Genomic DNA, 10,981 nt, shown 5'->3' with positions numbered 1-10,981 from the left:
TATTGCCCCTAGGCTCGGGTCGCGATACTTTAAAGGGCCACTGGCTCCAGCGTGTTTATGTTATTGTGGCGAACGCTGACGGCGCGTGAAGCGGGGCGCGGCGGGGCCGAGCGCGTGGCTCCGGAATTCGCGTTTTTCTGCACGCTCTCTCGTCGCGCCCGAGAGAGCGTTCGATATATCTCGAAGACGCGCGGTATTATACGCGGGCTCTTTAGCGTGTCGTTATTCGCGTCCGCGTGTAAGGATGCAGTTGCGCGGAGGATAGTGACCGGCGACGGAAACTCCCGTCCAAGGCGGGGAACTCCCTACCTTGTGATTGATTGCCGGAACCGGGGTACGGAAGGATGCAAGCGTTTTTCCGCTAACCGAGAACTCTCGGTAGAGACCGGGCACACCCGACTCCTTTGGTCGTACGCTCAGAGAGAGAGAAGACCGAAGGCACTAGGGCGTTTTTAGATGGGAACACCCATCGGAGGCAGAGTACACCCGACCCTCGTTATTTGCTGCTTACTAGTGTTCTGTATTGGAATCGGTTCTGGACGTGTGCTCGAGAGCGGATCGGGAACCGGAGTGATCTTTTCCCATCTCGGATCGCTCTTTTTAAGCGTCCCGGTTTCGCGTTCGGGATTTTCCGCGCGTCTTCGATCGCGCTCGGGTCGTTTCGTGACGTCGTTGTTTTCGGTACGGTGCGCCGGACGGATTTTAACAACTGGCCCGATTTGCGTGTATTAATAAATGATGGCGCACTGCGCTAATAAATGTGTTTGCCGGGCGCAGCCTTCCGCACGGTGGTTCCTTCGGTCGGTTAACGGGGGTATCGTTACAACTCTATTTAATTCCTTATATGTTAATAATATAATTAATTAATCACGGAATCATTCTTTAGAGATTTGAAATTATCAAAGGACAACAAATTACAAGTCCGTCTGTAATTATAAGTCTACATTTCTTAAATTATTATAAGTTATAATTCCATAATTTCATAATACGACATTAAAGCCTAGTAAGAACGAATAATTATATAATTCCTATAAGATATAAGTGTTATCTTGATACTACGTGATCATATTAATAGAATCATTATTACATGGATTTATTCGAGTAATTAATAATAAGAATTTCGACAAGGAATTAACATATATATATAATATATCTCAAATTTAATTATTGTATGAGAATTAGCGTACTCGGATTCTATAAATATGATAAGTTATCTTAACGGCGCATTGCATTACACCGCATTGCTTAAAGTTGCTGATTATGATCTATGGAATCTTTAAATGTTAAGCATAGGACTCATCTTAATAATAGTATTAGATATAGGTATACCTATTTTGATAATAATTTATATTACTAATTGTTAGGGTTTGCAATTAAATATATTTTATAATGAAGCATTCTATTTAATCCCAAATGGTTATGCGCGCGTTCTGGGGTTCCGAGACGACGCTTGGTTGGTCGCATCGCTAGTGTTTAGATGGTAATGGCCAATCGAACTAGATGGCGGTAATTGGCTGCGAATGGTGGACCCCAGATTCCAGTGGACTTGATTAATATGTAAGAAAAACAAAATAGTTCAATGTGAAGATAAAATTAAGAATACAGTTATTAATAGAATGCAAGAATAAAGATAGCACGCAGTGGGTATTGAAAATATAAATTTAAAATTTTGACGGGACGTCACACCTCCCCCCTTATTTAAGAACAAATTACGATGTTTTCGTAGAATTTGTTCTAGATTCTTTAGACGATCTCTCAAATGTTGATAATCAGAGGGGTCTGTCGCGTTTGCTGTTTCGATGTTGGATGATGCGTTCTCGTCCGGAAACCCGTTGATTATTGTTTCTTCCGATGATGTTGGGGGTCCCGCAGGAGCGGAAGGCGGTGGTTTGTCGTCTTCATTTTTGCTGTCTCTATCAACAGGTGCTCGTGCAAGGTGGAGTAGCTGATGAGTGAGGGAACTCCAAATAGCTCCAAGCAAATGCATGGTTCAACCGTAAGCCGTATGCAGAGCGTATCCTTGGATTGCCGTATCAACAACAATTTTTATGATACGAATGATTACTAGTATGTCAAATATTCCAGCGGTTGCGGAGCCGAATGAGACGAATCCGTTCCATACTCGGGAAGCTGCACTTTCCGCGATTTTATTGAGAGAGGCTTCGTCCAGTAGGTTGTATATAGAGACTGCATCAGTATTGATCGGATGACCAGAGATTCCTCTGGCAACTGTATTGAGAAGAGCAGGTCTTTCAGCAGGGAACATAATATGGTCCTTCAGTTTTTCTATATCTTTTTCGGAATATATTCCGCTAATAGCAAGAGGTCCTGGTGTCAAATAATCCCAAGATAATGTAGTCATTGGTTTTAATTGTTGCGGAAGTATATGTCTTATTTGTGGTTCCGGTGTAAATTGCACCCAAGTGTCTTCAATGCGATACATTATAGGCAATTCGTAGCTGCATTCTCTTTGATTCCCGAACTTGGTGACTATTCGAGATTTAGGAGTGAGAAATAAGGAATTGTTACGAACAGTAATGGGTAATTCCGTGTAACATTCCTCAGTTTTTCTTACTGTGACATCCACTGATGTACACTTGATGATGTGAGTGACTTCTCCGGTTGTGACTGCCATATACCCGGGTCCTTTCATGAGTCGATATGCGAATTCATCTGGTTGCAGAGTGGCGAATCATAGGGCGTTGGTTATTACCTTTCTAGTTCGTATTTTTGTTGTATTACGTTATGATATAACAAAGTAATTTGTTGTTGGATATATTTTTCCACGTATACAAATTTGAAATTCATATATGCGAATATATCCAAATTATCCACAGGAATGATACCTCTAATGGCGAAGGTATCTCCCTTCTTGGTTTCAAGGATGAAGAGCTTGAGATGTTCTGTGCGAAATAGAGTATATTTACACAAGGGTTGTTTCTTCGTCTTGGTGAGTGTGAAAGTAATGTCTTGGGTTGTCAGGCTGTAGATGATTGGAGATGAAGGGTTCACTGAGTCGTCTGTAATCTTGGTTGCGTGACCCTCGTAAAGAACGTCGTATTTATGAAAATTACAGGCGGATGGTACGGGTTTCCAATAAGTATATCCATCATCCGTATCGAGGCAGAATCCTTCGCTTAGTGCGCAGTTAGTTCCAGATTTTAATATTATTTTCCTAGAGTTCAATTGTACACCCGTACAACGTGTGATGACCTTAAGGAAACCTTGACGACAGCTTGGACCACAACATCGTCCCAAGTTCCATAAGAGTCGGAATATTGGGTTCCCTTACAGGTTCCGTCATTGCTAACGCGGCCAGCTAAGGTAAGGCTGTGGAAGGTAGTCTGATTAACTCTTAGCCGTTGAATGACATTGTCGGCTCCTAGTGAGAGTTTTGAAGTTCCCTTTTGAAACATCCTCAGGCACTGTGTATATCCAGTTTCATGAATAAAATCGGCTTTTCCGTTGTGAACCACGGATACGTGCGAGTGCATCCCGCAATGAAAAATAATTCTTGATATTTCCACCTTGCATTGGATAACTTCAGCATAATTGTAGTCCGAAAGTTGTAGAAGTTGGATGTAGACATTGCTTGAGTTTGGTTTCCGAACGTTAAGATTGCACTCATCGAGCAGTGATATGGAGGTAATATTTAGGTGTTGTCCGCCACAATCGAATCCAATGAGAGCATAATTTGGATTTACAAGCAGTATGAATGTTGCGATGATTGCTAACATATCTGTAATTACATAATAATAACTATATACATGTATATTTATTCTTATTCTATATGTATTTACTATAGGTCGTATAAATTCCCTCTTTTAGTTTTCACATTGTTATCGTTATTGTGTAGTGCGACTTTTTCCTCCGGCTCGCGCGACAAGCCAAAAGGACGGAGCGTAGTCGTCTACAAAAACAATAACGATAATTATATTTTTAATTCGCGCGGGGGAGCTAAGGTATCGGACGCTCCGCGCGTACCGCAGTGGAGAAAAGGGCCGTAATTACCACTAACCGATGTGCTTAGGGCACCAGACACGATCTTTCACGCGTCAATCCGCGAAATAACTCAACGCGAAATCTTGGTCGAAAACCCGCTACGGGCCGGTCAGTTCTCCTAATGGAAGAGGGGCAGGGTGGTGTTGCCGCGAAACTAATAGGCAGTAGAAGATCAAAATCGCGAAAGAATTCGAACGCAGTACATCAAGAGACACGTTAGTGTCTCGCGCTTAGTTTGGGCAAAGCCGATCCTCAGAAGCGAGGCACCGTGTATCTTTACGCGAATCGGACAGATTCATACATTCGGATGCTCAATAACGGCTGAAGCGATCGAGTTTTTATTAGACTTAATAGGCTTAATCGATAGATTGAGTTCGAATTATATAATGAGTGTCTTTATTTTTGCTCTACGTGCTTTGTAAGCGGAAATATAATGCAAAGCCACAATATGAAAAATTTCTTTTAAGAAACGTCCACGTCATCATTATCATCATCGTTCACGCAAGCCCTCAATACATGATACTGCGTTACACAATACATGCAAAGAATATGGTAGTATCGTGCTACACGTATATTACACGTATACAACACATGCAATAGATGCATGTAGTAGTAATCTTGTCCAGTTCTCACGTTTAACACAGGCGGTGTTAGTGGCGCTCCGCGATATTAGCAGCGTGCGAGGTTATGTACACATCGATACGTGTCTTGATAAATATATGGGTTAAGTGTGCGATTAGCTCGCTTTTATTTATAATCAGGTAATTATTTCATCATGTCATATATTTTATAACAATTATTAGATTTTATTTATTCACTTCTTTATTTTATATCAACAATTATATTCTTATGAAAAAATAATAGGATGGTTGCGTAACAAAAAAATAGTCATATTATTATAAAAAAAATTTAGTATATCACATACATGTAGTATAATATTGCAAAATGTATCTTGTTATTTATAATTGTTAATATAAAATAAGAAAGTGAATAAATAATATTTATAAAGAATTTATACATATAGATTTTTTATTGCGCATGCATTCATAGCACTATTATGAGTCCTATGAGCTATCAAAAATACATCTTTACGTTATTTATTATTATTAGCTTTTATTATTCGCTTTCTTATTTTATATCAATAATTATATACTTATGAAAGAAATAGTAGGATGGTAGCATAGCATGAAAGTAGTTATTATTATGAAAGAAATAGTAAAATGGTAACGTAACAAGAAAGTAGTTGCAAATATCATTATATAAATATGTATTCAAGAAAAAAATAGAAGGATCTACATTTTGCAATGTATACTACATACATGTGATATGCAATATACTATATACATGTGATATGCAATACTATTTATATGTGATGTTCTATATTTCTTTCGCAATAATAACTACTTTCTTGTTACGCTGCCATCCTATGCTACTATTTCTTTCATAAGTATATAATTGTTAATATAAAATAAAGAAACAGTATATTGTGCATATATGTCCGTATTCTAATGATTTAAATATGTTTTACATTACAGATACAGAATGAGGACATTGTAATAAATATTAATATAATTGAAGAGAGGAAGGAGAGGATAGAAGAGAATAAAAATTTTAGTATTTCACATATTTCTATATTTATTCTAATCAAAGGAAATTTATATATTATATATATATATAAATATATATTGTTGTGTTCCCGTATTTGTCCGATTCCCCGAATTATCGGCAGCCGGGTATATTGTTCAGCGAGAAGCTCGACGGGATGGAAGATCGTCTCCTAGCATGTCACTAAGGGAGTTGTTATTAAAACAACCCCCGACCTTCGTTTGTTCTTCGGCGCCATAAGACAGATTTGGTCTGGAGCTGTCAACGTACGGACGCATCCTTAACCTTCGAGATTTCCTAGCATATTATATACACGCCCTAATATATGTTACGTCCGGAGCGCAGTCGCGGCGTGAAATTCGCGAGAAATAATTATCGCGGTCCACGTGCTCGTACTATCGCGCTGAACAACGTCGTATTTCGGAAAACCTTTCCGGGGATGCCCACGACGAAGGGTGTTCCGCCAAGGCTACACGCAACGGTTCAATGTCTTGCGGAGTGGAGGGTGTCGCCTTAAGATTCGTACGAGGGAGTTGCAAATGTTACTCAGGAGTATGGGGATATTATCGAATATAATCCTGAAAACGTTCGAGGGAATCATCGACGGAGTGGAAAATTGTAATTACGATGTTACCATCGGTGTCGATACGAAAGGTTTCTTCGCCGTTGATGTACCGTAGGTAAGCGATCTGACAACGGTAACAGTGGAGTTGAGGGTCGCGAGTTACCGACAGTCGATGGAAGTTACACGCTGAGCAAAGTATTCCGGTTGGTAAGTTACCGATTACGAGCAAATGTTTGGCAATGTTCAACCATTCGTTTCGAGCAGTACCGCGTAAGCGCATATGGCAATCTACGCAAAGGGCGGCATTTGTTTCTTTATTAATAAACCCGACTGATATTTGGCAGTAAGGGGTTCCCTGTTCAATAGGCTCTCCTTCCTCTTCGGGAAGAGGCAAGATGTACGGGGCGGTGAGGTACTGAGGCCTTATTGGGCACATGGGTGAATTATTTAAATAAATGGAATTAAATAAATGAATAAAACGTTCGCGTTATTTTATTCGGAATTCTAGAATATTCATTGAGTGTGCTACGTTAGCTTAGTTTGCAAAAGAGAAATCGTCGAGACCCCTTTTTTTATCAAGAGTCTAAGGGTCAGTTTTATGACCCTAGGCAAAAAACAGAGTTTCACTTTTATGGCCCTTGGAAAACGCAGTTTTCCAAGAGTCTTTACGAATCTTCTAGAGACCACGTGTAAAGTTATATTTCAAATTTCGTAGAAAATATTAATTTTAAATATGTTTAAACAATAATTATACACGCACGTATGTGTTTGAAATTATTTTGATAATTTGGCTATTTGTGACGGCAAATAGTCTTATCCTTTAGTATTAGAATCTTAGCGTTGAATTTTATTATTTATTTCAATTGTTCATAATAGTTGAGACTTACCTTAGTTGATCTCTAGGGGGTGGACAGCGGTTCCCCGATGCTCTGGAATAGGCGCGTCGTAATGGGTGTGCAGGATGTCCGCCCTGATTTGCAAGTACCGGGTGCGACGAGGATCGTTGTCCGGGATGTCGTCTCTCGGAATACGAGGGTTCTCGATTTCGATTGGAGTCAATTGCACTGGCCACTTTCTCAGTTTAACGTCTTTATTATTAACAGCGAACGGCGCGGTTCCGTCAAATAAATTATCGTACTCCGAGTCGTTATGATAGTAGGTGCCGATGAGATTTGAATATTCACTCGATGATGCTGGATAGTAGAGTTGCGCGGTTAAACGGCGAAGTTGGTTTTTCCTGCCTGCACGGCGTGTCTTAGGCATAATGATTTATAACATAAAACATTCTGAATATTGCGTCACTTTTACAATAAGTCGACGTGCGGCGGTCCTCACTGTCGGTTATTGTTCCAGTGCGTAACTACGAGCGGTTCGTCCTCTCAAAGTAGTCACAACAGAATTCAGAATTAAGAAAAGTGAAATCGTGCGGCAGCGACGAGCGGTTCGTCCTCTCTAAGTCGCAGCTTGGATTCCACTAAGAAACTTATTTATATAATAGATTTTCACTACACGTGCAGATTGGAAGAACTCGTTTTAGAATATTTTAGAAATACTAAAATCGTAATATTAGAATAGTAATAATATTAAAGCAAAATATTATATTGGAAACGCGTGAAATTGGAATTGGAATTGTTTAAAATAAATGTGGAGAATTATTATAAATGAAACACACACTTTTATTCTAAATTAACACTACACGATACAAAGTTAACTAAAGTTAAAGTTTTAATACTAGAGTTAGGACTAATATTAGAGTTAAAATGTTAAAATTGAATTAGATTTAGAATTAGGAGAGCGTTCAAGGTATGACTGCTCTAGTCGGAGTCGCGATGTGATTTGCCGGGTTTTGGGACCGCTCTGAGGTCCTTCGTTTTCGGCGGTTCGGCGCTGCGGCGGCCCGAGAGTGGGAGACGCTCGGTGTGGCGGGGGCGTTTCCCCGTAGTGGGAAGTTCCTAGACGTTACGCAGCGCCTCTCTTAGTCACTAGGCTGAGTTAGGCATCATAGCCGGCACTGGCGCGCTTTTCAAACAGCGCTTAGAGGACTTAGAATTTATTTCATGTGAAAGTAAAAATTTTATGTGACCGGACGTGACACCTCCCCCTTAAGAGAAAATGTTGGACCATGTTCCAACGTTTTCCGAACTTAGTATATAGTGGCGGTTACAATTTCTTATTTTCTATGCTTATTTTCTATTAAATGTTAACGTGTTACTGAGTCTATACCTCTTCGTTGAGGAGGTTGCGCAGTTCTCTATAGTTTATGTGTACTTCACTTTGCACTTTTTCGGCTGGAGGGGGTTGTCTTTCTTGTAAGGGAGGGGCTAGGGATGCAAAATCTTCGGTCGTTGGAGAGGGCTTTAATGGTAGAAGCTCCTTTTCGTTGTTCTTTCTTCCGTCTGCTGGTCTTCCAAGGTGTAACAGGACGTTTGTCACCGACCAGATAGCTCCCAGGAGGTGCAAACTCCATCCGTATACGGAGTGGAGTGCGTAACCATGTATCAGCGTATCAATTATTAACTTGGCGAGGCGTACAGCGACGAAGATTCCGAGTACTCCGGCGCTGGCTGATCCAAAGTTCATGAATCCCTTCCATAGACGGGCTCCGGTGTTTTCTGCTAGTTGATCAAGTGTTTTCTCGTCTAGCAGATTTAACATGGAGAAACTTCCCGTAGGGATTTCTTGTCCCATTGCCCCTCTGGCAATCGTGTTGAGCATCGAGGGCTTTTCCATGGGAAACATGATGTGATCGCGGAGGCGATCAAGGTCCTCACTGGTGTAGATGCCGCTAGAGGCGAGTGAGTCGGGACTCACGTATCTCCATGATGGTTTGGTTAGCGGTTGGATCGTTGGCGGCGCCATTGATTCCACGAGTTTTGGCGTCAGTCGATACCAGGTGCTGCGGATTTGATACAACGCTGGTAGAAGTTCGTTGCAGTCCCTGAGTGTTCCAGATTTTGTGAGTATTTTTGATCTGGGTAATAGGAAAAGGGATTTATTCTGGTGGGTGACGGGAAGCTCGTTGTAGCAATTGTCGACGGGTCGTACTCGGCATTCGATAGGTACGCATTTGATGAGGTGGATAACCTCGCCAGCTGTAATGGCGGTGTACCCTGGTGATTTCATGATTCTGTGCGCCATCTCGTCCGGTGCAATGCTTGCAAGGGAGAGAGCGTTGAGTAGGACTTGTCTCTCCAGGGCGCATTTCTGTTCCATTATGTCTCTGTATAGTTGTGATAGCTGTGTTCTGAGGTGTTTTTCTACGTAAATAAACTTGGAGTTTACGTACGAAAAAATATCAAGATTGTCGATTTTGATTTTTGAACGACCTTTGAACACGCTTCCTGGCTGCGTTTCGAGGACGCAGAGCTTGGGGTGCTCAGTTCGCAAGAGTTTATATCCGCAGACGTTTGTCTCGGTTGTGCGTGCCAGCGCGAACGTGGTATCTTGTGTCGTTACCGTGTAGACCGTTGGGGAGTCCTCTTGCGATGATTTCGGTGATAAGCGATGTGCCAATCCTTCGTATAGGACATCGTATCGGCCGAAATGGCAATTGTCGGCAGGTAACACCGACCAGTATGTGGAGGCTCCGTCTGCGTCGTTGCATTCTCCTGTTGTCACGGGGCAGCGAACACCTGAGGGGAGTATCACCTCGTTGGTGTTGTGTTTAACGGGTAACACCAGCTTCCGGGTAGTGATCCGTATCGAGGCTTGGACGATTGCGTTATCCCAGGTGCCGTACGGATCGCTATATTGAGTCCCGCTACATCCTCCGGCGGTCTTTACGGAACCTGCGAATGTTACTGCGCGCAGGTTGGTAGCGTTTGGTTTAATGTCGGAGAGATGCCCGTTTAATCCTAAGGAGATGGTTCCCGTTTCGTGCAGTTTTCTGCAAGTATCGGCTGATGTTTCGTGAATGTATTCGCGTCTGCCGTTATGTACGGCATATATGTGTGAGTGCATCCCACAGATATGACAATAGACAGTTCGGTCGACTTCAATTTTGCACTGGATTCCAGATGTGTGCTCGAATTCGCTCAACTGTAGCAATTGTACGTAGACATCTTCCTTCTTTAGCTCGATGTCGTCGACTTTGCATTCTTCTATGTCCAATAGGGAGAGCGTAGTGATATTTAAACCGCGGCCACCGCAATCATAGCCTATTAGCCCGTTTGAGGTTGAGGCTAACAGTACGGTTATAGCTAAGATGGTTACGTAGGTCTTCATTCTACTGGGGTTTGTCGACTACTGCCCGGTCCTCCGCCGGGGCGTCCAAGATATAGTCGTCTGGTTCGGAGTGGGGATCTTCCTCGGTGGAGGCCCGATGCGGCGAGGCTTTTAATTTATCCTCGTGTACAATTCTTGTTTTAGTTCTACTTATAGCTAACTTAACATTATGATTTCCTAAAAGATTAATTATTTTATAAGGACCCGTGTATTGGTCGCCCAATTTTCCTTTGCTCGGTTCTTTCAACAAATATACATAGTCTCCTGCTCTGAATTGTCGAGTATTAGCTCTACGGTCATAATAAATTTTTGATCTTTGTTTAGCGGCAATTAGGTTTTCGCGGGCGATAGCTTGGATGTCTGTTAATTTATTAAAAAGAGTTGTGAGATAGTTAGCATAGCTTTCCGCGACGTCGGCGACGTCAGGGTTGCTGGAAGGTGCTCTGGCTATCCTCCCGAAGACTAACTCGTGAGGGGTGTATCGCGTCCCCTCATATACGCTCGTATTATAGGAGAATGATGCTAATTTTAGGTATATATCCCACTCGTTATTTTTATCTACGTACTGTTTTAGGTATTCCCACA

Source organism: Prenolepis imparis, unplaced genomic scaffold, assembly GCF_030444845.1.
Source record: "Prenolepis imparis isolate NDT839.2.m4 unplaced genomic scaffold, iyPreImpa1.0 SCAF_7, whole genome shotgun sequence".
In the NCBI taxonomy this organism is placed as follows: domain Eukaryota; kingdom Metazoa; phylum Arthropoda; class Insecta; order Hymenoptera; family Formicidae; genus Prenolepis; species Prenolepis imparis.
This window is presented reverse-complemented; position numbering follows the sequence as displayed.